This window comes from Rattus norvegicus, chromosome 10 (assembly GCF_036323735.1).
Source record: "Rattus norvegicus strain BN/NHsdMcwi chromosome 10, GRCr8, whole genome shotgun sequence".
NCBI lineage: Eukaryota > Metazoa > Chordata > Mammalia > Rodentia > Muridae > Rattus > Rattus norvegicus.
The window spans coordinates 87,243,968-87,251,426 of record NC_086028.1 but is presented as its reverse complement, the minus strand read 5'-3'; the positions used below and the strand labels follow the sequence as shown (position 1 = coordinate 87,251,426).

Here is a 7,459-nt window from a genome sequence, read left to right as displayed (position 1 = left end):
AATAAATAAATAAATAAATAAATAAATAAGTGGGAGGGGTTGGGGATTTAGCTCAGTGGTAGAGCGCTTGCCTACCAAGCCCAAGGCCCTGGGTTCGGTCCCCAGCTCCGAAAAAAGAAAAAAGAAAAAAGAAAAGTGGGAAAAACTGAGCCTTGGAAATGTAAAATAACAGGCTGGGGATGTCCGCTCAGAGGTCCAGTTCTTGCCTAGAGTGCATGAGGCCAAGCATGGAAAGAAAAGAGAGAATGAGAGAGGGGCGGGGCTCGGCGCTTGGCATCTGTGCCATGGCGGTCTCTCTCCTGCTTCAGGGAGGGCGAATCCGAATCCAGGCGCCTAAGGCTGCCCTTCTCGAGGCAAGGGTGTTCCAAGGAGAACCGGCTTCTACGCTGCCCCGTCTACAGAGTCAGAGAAGAGTAAAAAGGTGGCGGGACCAAATGGCAAGACAGAAAGTGTGCTCAAAGAGCCCACGCTGGCTCCCGAGCCGGCTGACACCACCACCTACAAGAACCTGCAGCATCATGACCACAACACCTTCCTGGACCTGAGCCTGGACCTCTCCAAGTTCAGGCTGCCACAGCCGTCTTCGGCACTGAACTCAACTCAGGGTAGACCCCCATGTCCGTCCCATGAATTATTCCTGCCTGTGAGAATAAAAGTCAGAGTCACAAAAAAAAAAAAAAAAAAGAAAGAAAGAAAGAAAGAAAGAAAGAAAGAAAGAAAGAAAGAAAGAAAGAAAGAAAGAAAGCGGGGTGGGGTGGGGTTAGGCTGGGGGTGTGGCTTCCTTGATAGAAAGCCCTGGTTCCCATCCTCAGGCTAGCACAAAAACAAGCACAGTGACAGATGCCTGCAGTCCCACCATCTAGGAGGGGAGGTGGAGGCAGGCTAATCCGAGGTTCAAATTCATCTTTGACGACATAGATAATTCAAGGTTGCCCCTGATGTGAGACTCTGTCAGAAGGAAGGGGGTGGGGGGAGGAAGGAAGGAAAGAAGGAAGGGGGTGAGGGAAGGAGAGAGGGAGGGAGGAAGTAAGGGGAATTATGTGCTCGAGGTCAAACAGCACTCATATGCGTGTTCACTCACTCATTAACATGTTGGTACTTGGAAACCTTCCCCAGCGCTTAAGTGAGGAGTGGAGTACAGAGAAGCCAGCTACCTGCAGGAGCACTCGTCTGTCGCCACCGCTTTGATCTTTATCTACATCACTTATGGGACTTTTCCTCCCTCACCCTCCCACCCCAGCCTGCTAGCACAGGCAGGGTAGCCCACTGGGTCCCTCCACAGAGCTTCCCCTTGGTAGTCACACTGGGATGCCCCTCCAGTCCCACCCTTTTCCCTCATCCTGGGCAATATTTAAAAGGACAGCCCGGGCTACCCAAGTCCTTCTAAAAGCCCAGGGTCCCCATGTGCAGAACATGAACAGAATGCTGACCTGCAGACCAGGAGCATGAGTTAGGGGTGGTCCTTTGACTCTCGTAGGGATAGATACCTATGTGATGACCTCAGCCTAGGAGGAGGGGGTGGGGGTGGGGCACATGTCTGTGTGCATGTCTCCCCCCCCCCCCCCCCGGAGCTGGGGACTGAACCCAAGCGCTCTACCACTGAGCTAAATCCCCAACCCCCTGTGTGCATGTCTTAAGGCAAGGCCTGCGGAGTCAGTTCGTCCTGGTCCTCCCGTTTGTTTGTGAGTTCTTTTATTCATTCAGCAAGCTTCTGTTGGCCCAGCACTTCCTCTGTGGCGAGCATCGCCCTGGGACCTGGTGATTCACAGATGAGCAAGACAGTCTCTTGCCTAGAAGAAACTTGTGGCTATATGTGGGGGAGAATCACATGTACAAAGAATTTCAGCTTGGTGTACCAAGCACCACAATAAAGATACAGGGGAAGGGAAAGAGGCGAAGGGAGGGAGAGAGGCAGAAGAGAGGCAGGGCTAGAAAGCAGCTAGAAGCGCAAAGCTAAACAGAGAACACACAGGGCTCACAGGGTGGGCCAACTGTGAGAAACATGCAGAGGCAGGGCTGATGCGCTCTGAACCAGAGCGGGCAAGTTCAAAGGAGGGGGGAGAGGAGCAAGGGCGAAGCGGCCAGCCGAGGACCGGAATTTAGGAAGTATAGGCAGCGAGAGTCTAAGTCTGGGGTGGAAGCATAGAAATCAGACAAGGTCAGTTCTTTTGCATGGAAAGGCCCTACAACCAAGCCATTACTCTTTGGGCCTCCAAAATGCCAAGCTGTGTGGGATGCCCGAGGTCCGTGGGAGAGACATTCTGCCGCGGGGATAGTGACATCACTGCCTTTCAACCTCCATCCCTCTCTCTCATCAGCCCCCTCTAATGCGAAATTTGTGTTTCGTTCCATCTGGATGAGAGAATTAAATCATCCAGATTAAATAAATTAAGTGAATGTCTTCTCCCGGGCAGGAAGCTTGGCACATCTCAGGGAGAATTCCAGCAAACCATCCAGAAACCCAGCGATGGTCTGAGAGCCGCTCGAATGGGCCACAGCTAAAAGGGTCTGCCGGAATGGCCAGAACCCATTTTCCTGTCCTCACCTTCAGCAGTCAGTGGGTGCATTGTAAAATCACGGAGTAGCAGCTCCCTAGAGCGGCTGAGACACTTGGATGCTTGTGACGGAGACAAATCCCACACCTGTACAAGTCACACTCCGCCTATGAGCTCACAGATCCCAGAGAATTCTGCACCCAGACACCAAAGGGAGAGGGAAGTTTATGCCCTCTCCCCTTTAAAATACTTACCTATTCATTCTATGCATATGAGTACACTGTAGCGGCCTTCAGACACACCAGATCCCATTACAGATGGTTGTGAGCCACCATGTGGTTGCTGGGAATCGAACTCAGGACCTCAGGAAGAACAGTCAGTGCTCTTAACCACTGAGCCATCTCTCTAGCCCCATTGTAGGCCCCCTTTTATAGTGGCTTTTATACACACATTGTCCACTTTTACATGTACACACACGTCACACATCATGGACACAGCACACTGATGAGTACCTGTATCTAATATCTCTCATCACACACACACACACACACACACACACACACACACACAGAGAGAGAGAGAGAGACAGAGAGAGAGAGAGAGAGAGAGAGAGAGAGAGAGAGAGAGAGCAATTTTTCAAAATTTGTAATTTCAAACTCAGGAGATCTAGGATAGTGTGTGATCTCCTGGGGTAACTCTGGGGCTCGAGAGGTGATGGCTCAGCAGTTAAGAACACTTGATGCACTTCCAGAGGACCTAGGTTCAGTTCCATCACTCACATGTTGGCTCACCACCTTCTGTAACTCCAGTCCCAGGGGATCAGATGCCTTCTTCTGTCCTCTTGAGGGGTACCCACATTCATGGCAGACATACATACATACATACATACATACATACAAGTTAAAAACAAAAATTATTTTCAAAGAAATAGCGTAGCTCTGTGGGATGATGTCACAGGTGAGGCAGGTACAGATAGAAGGAGGCCTGTCATTGGACAAGAAGGAAGGATAGGCAGGAGAGAAGTTTGAAGGAAGAGGAGGAGACTGAAAATGGAAAGGAGGAAGAGACAGGAGGGAAGTGGAAGGAATCCATGGAAGGACAATATGGCGGGTGACGTTAAGATTCCGCTCTATGTATTTACAGGTTGCTATTAATGTTCTTAAGGGATGGGTGGTACTGGGCTCTGTATATCTTATCAATTGGGTCAAAGGTTATTGTGTTGTGTGCTCTTTTATGTGACAGTTTGAGTGTAGGAAAGTGTGTGGCAGCTGGAGACACTGGGCCGCAGCCACGGAGTTGGGATGTGTTTCCGCCAAGATATCTAGCGGATATCTTGAGGGCACCGTGGTGCTGGACCTAGCAAGGTAAAAGACAACCATACTTTTTTCTATTTTTTATATTTTTACAACAACATAGCTCCTTTGAATACTTGCCACGAATCAAGCAGCACTCCTCTGAGACCAGAGCTCAACAAATTCTGGCTTCCACCTGCAAACAGGCGCCAACGGTTTGAAAAGACAGTCAAGAGAATAATCCTCGATGCATGAAATTTATATGGAGTTTGAATGTCCGGATCCATAAATACAGTTTTGCTGGAACGCAGCCATGTTCATCCAAGTCTTCTTTTAAATGGTACTCTCATCCCCAGGCCCAGCCTTGGGTCCTCTTTAGCATTTACCCCTCCCTCCCAGCTGACACAACAGGGTAACCTGATCTACTAGGAAACAGTATTGGGCAGGCTGACTCCACTGCTCACTCCTGGGACCTGCTCCCCTCCCTGAGGCTTTAAGACAGTGTGCAGAGCAGCAGGGACCTGCACACTGTAGAGAAGTTTCAAGCCCTGAGAATGGTACCTGCATCACCACTATCCAGCAGGCATCAGCAACCGAATCTCTACTCATCCAGACCAGAATGCTACAACTCTCCTCCCCACCGCACACCCTCTTTTAAAGATTTATTTATTTATTTTATGTACAGCATTCTGCCTGCATATGTGATTGCGGGCCAGAAGAGGGCACCCGACCCCATTACAGATGGCTGTGAGCCACCATGTGGTTGCTGGGAATTGAACTCAGGACCTCTGGAAGAGCAGTCAGTGCTCTTAACCGCTGAGCCATCTCTCCAGCCCAATAAATGGTTTTTATCTTTCTGTTTTGTTTCAACAGGGTGTCGTGCCACCCAGGCTGGCTTCTCTCTACACCACTAAGAATGGCGTTGAATCTCTGATCTTCCTGCCTAACATCTCCCCAGGACTGGAATTACACATGCGTGCCACCATGCTAGGTGTATGCCACACTGAAGACCAAAGTCGGGGCTTCACGCATCCTATGAAAGCACTCTGCCAATTGAGCCAGCCCCAGCTCCTAGCACATGATTTTATAAAACTTTCTATCTCCTATCTCGGGGGGAAGATGGTTTGGTTATCCTCTGTCCAAACACAGACCCATCTTGGTTTCATTCATTCAACCATTACAGACGGTTGTGAGCCACCATATGGTTGCTGGGATTTGAACTCAGGACCTCTGGAAGAGCAGTCAGTGCTCTTAACCACTGAGCCATCTCTCCAGCCCCATTTTATTTATTTTTAAATAAATAAATTTAGAACTAGAGGTTCAGAGCACTTGCTGCTCTCATGGAGGACCAGGGTTTTGTTCCCGGGGCTCTCTTTGTATGGTGATTCGCGACCATCCAGAACTCCAATACCAGAGGACTTAACACCAGCAACCGGCCTCTGTGGGGACCAGGCACCAAAAATATGGAACACAGACAGCATGCAGGCAAAACACTAATGCACATAAAATAAAATATAAAAATCTTTTTGGGGTTGGGGATTTAGCTCAGTGGTAGAGCACTTGCCTAGCAAGCACAAGGCCCTGGGTTCGGTCCCCAGCTCCGAAAAAAAAAAGAAAAAAAATCTTTTTAATTTTTTTTGTTTTATTTATTTGTTTCCTTAGTTGGTTGGTTGGTTGGTTGGTTTTTCAAGACAGGGTTTCTCTGTGTAGCTCTGGCTGTCCTGGAACTCACTCTGGTAGACCAGGCTGGCTTTGAACTCAGAGATCTGCCTGCCTCTGCCTCCTGAGTGAAGGGATTAAAGATGTGTCACCGCTGCCGGGTTAATTTTTTCATTTTTAAATATATGTGTCTCTGCGTGTGCGTATGTGTGCGTGTGTGCGTGCGTGTGCATGCGTGTGCACATTCACACGTTTTAAGATGCCCACAGATGCCAGAAGAGGGTGTCAAATCCCTTGGGGCTAGGGTTATGAATGGTTCTGAGCCCCCTGATGTGGATGCTGGGCAGCAAACTCAGGTCCAAAAGAGAAGCAAGAATTAGTCACTGCTGGGCCATCTCTCCATCACTTTAAAGCTTGACGGTGTTTACATCTGTCCTGGTGGCCCTCTGTAGCCTTGCATTCCATATCCGCAAACCCAGCCAACCACAGAATGAAGACATTACACTTTTTAAGTGTGTCTGTGCCAAATGTGTGCCGACTTTTTTCTTGTTGTTGTCTCCTAACAACAACAGTTGTTGTGCTGGACACTGTAAGTAAACTGGCGTGGCTTAAAGGGTAAAGGGTGCACCTGAATTCGGACCCGTCACTGCACCCCATGCTACACAGTGGATTGTGGGTATCCTCAGAGGACCCTGAAACATATCCCAGGGCACAGCTGTAAACATCTGTGTGCTCCACTCGGATTTAAAAAAGAGAGAGAAAGAAAAAGAAAAACCAGCAGTTCTAACATCAACATGGGTTATTTATGTCTCTTCTCAGCCAATAAACTACCCTCCTTCCCCACAAGGGACTTATTATTCTGGATCCTGTCACCACCCATTGGTTAAATTTGTCCCTTTGCTGTAGTTTTTCGGGGGGGGGGGCATGAAACAGCAGCTCATGTAGCCCAGGCTAGTCTCCTGCTCACTATGTAGCCAAAGCTGGTCATGAACCCAACCCTTGCCTCCATCTCCCAATGTAATACTGGGAATTTCTGGCATGTGCCAGCCACCATAACCAGTTTGCATTTGTTCTAGAACTTCATCTATACGGTGTAGCAAGCTCCTTCCTAATTCATGTCTTGCCTCTTTCCACCAGCCTGCCTCGGAGATGTTTCTATGTGGCTGCGGGATGCGTGAGTTTGTTCTTTTCAGCTACCCCGGGCACTAAACTTGGGGAACTCTGCACGAGGCTCTGTGCCACTTTCTGTGCTGCCGGCTGCATCCCAGAGCATCCACCTGCCTGGCTGGTTCCCATTCTAGGGAGAGTTCCTCAGCTGGCCAGCCACATCTTTGCCTCCTTATGAAGCTGCGTCCCCATTTCGCTGGGATGAATAGCTGGAAACAGAGGTGCTGGGGTACAGGAAATAGGCAGGCTGAGAGGGGCAAAAATCTCAAAGCAGAAAAGTCAGGGAGTGCGGGAGAGGCTGCTTCGGTACTCCTCTCCGGACCTCACTCCCCTTCCCTGCTGCCCCTCCAGGAAAACCTTTCAGCTCCTCTGCCCACGCTCCACGCTCCACGCCCCATGCTTCGCGCCCCACCCCCCCACCCCGGTGCCCTCTTACAGGACCCGGCTAATCGCTTAGCTTCCTGAACATGGCTGCCACCACAGCAGCCCGCACCATCCTGCTGCATTAAACGACGATAATCAATGAACTGCTAACTCTATTGCCATAAAGGAGAGAGCCCAACCTTATATAATTCTTTTTAATTGTTTTCTCACATTACAAGGGATTTTTTTTTCTTTCTGCTAAACTTATTCCACCATAAGTTATGTCGTTTAATTTCTCAAAGTGCTAATAATTTAATTGCTTCCTTCCTGCAGACAAAGTGCCTGCGCTGTCCTCCCTCCCCAGCACGGAGATTATAAAACGGAGTTGGCAAGAATACCTGAGAGGGGCGTCATTTTGGCGGTAGGACTTGATAGGAAACAGCTTTCTCAGAAGTCAGTATGTGGGACTAGGAATTTGGCTTG

The 7,459-nt window shown here is 49.3% G+C and overlaps 1 pseudogene; it reads left to right on the top strand.

The window, feature by feature from the left end:
• The first annotated feature begins 251 nt into the window (after nt 1-251).
• On the top strand, nt 252-7,062 carry Ndufv3-ps2 (NADH:ubiquinone oxidoreductase subunit V3, pseudogene 2; annotated as a pseudogene).
• The last annotated feature ends 397 nt before the right edge of the window (nt 7,063-7,459 follow it).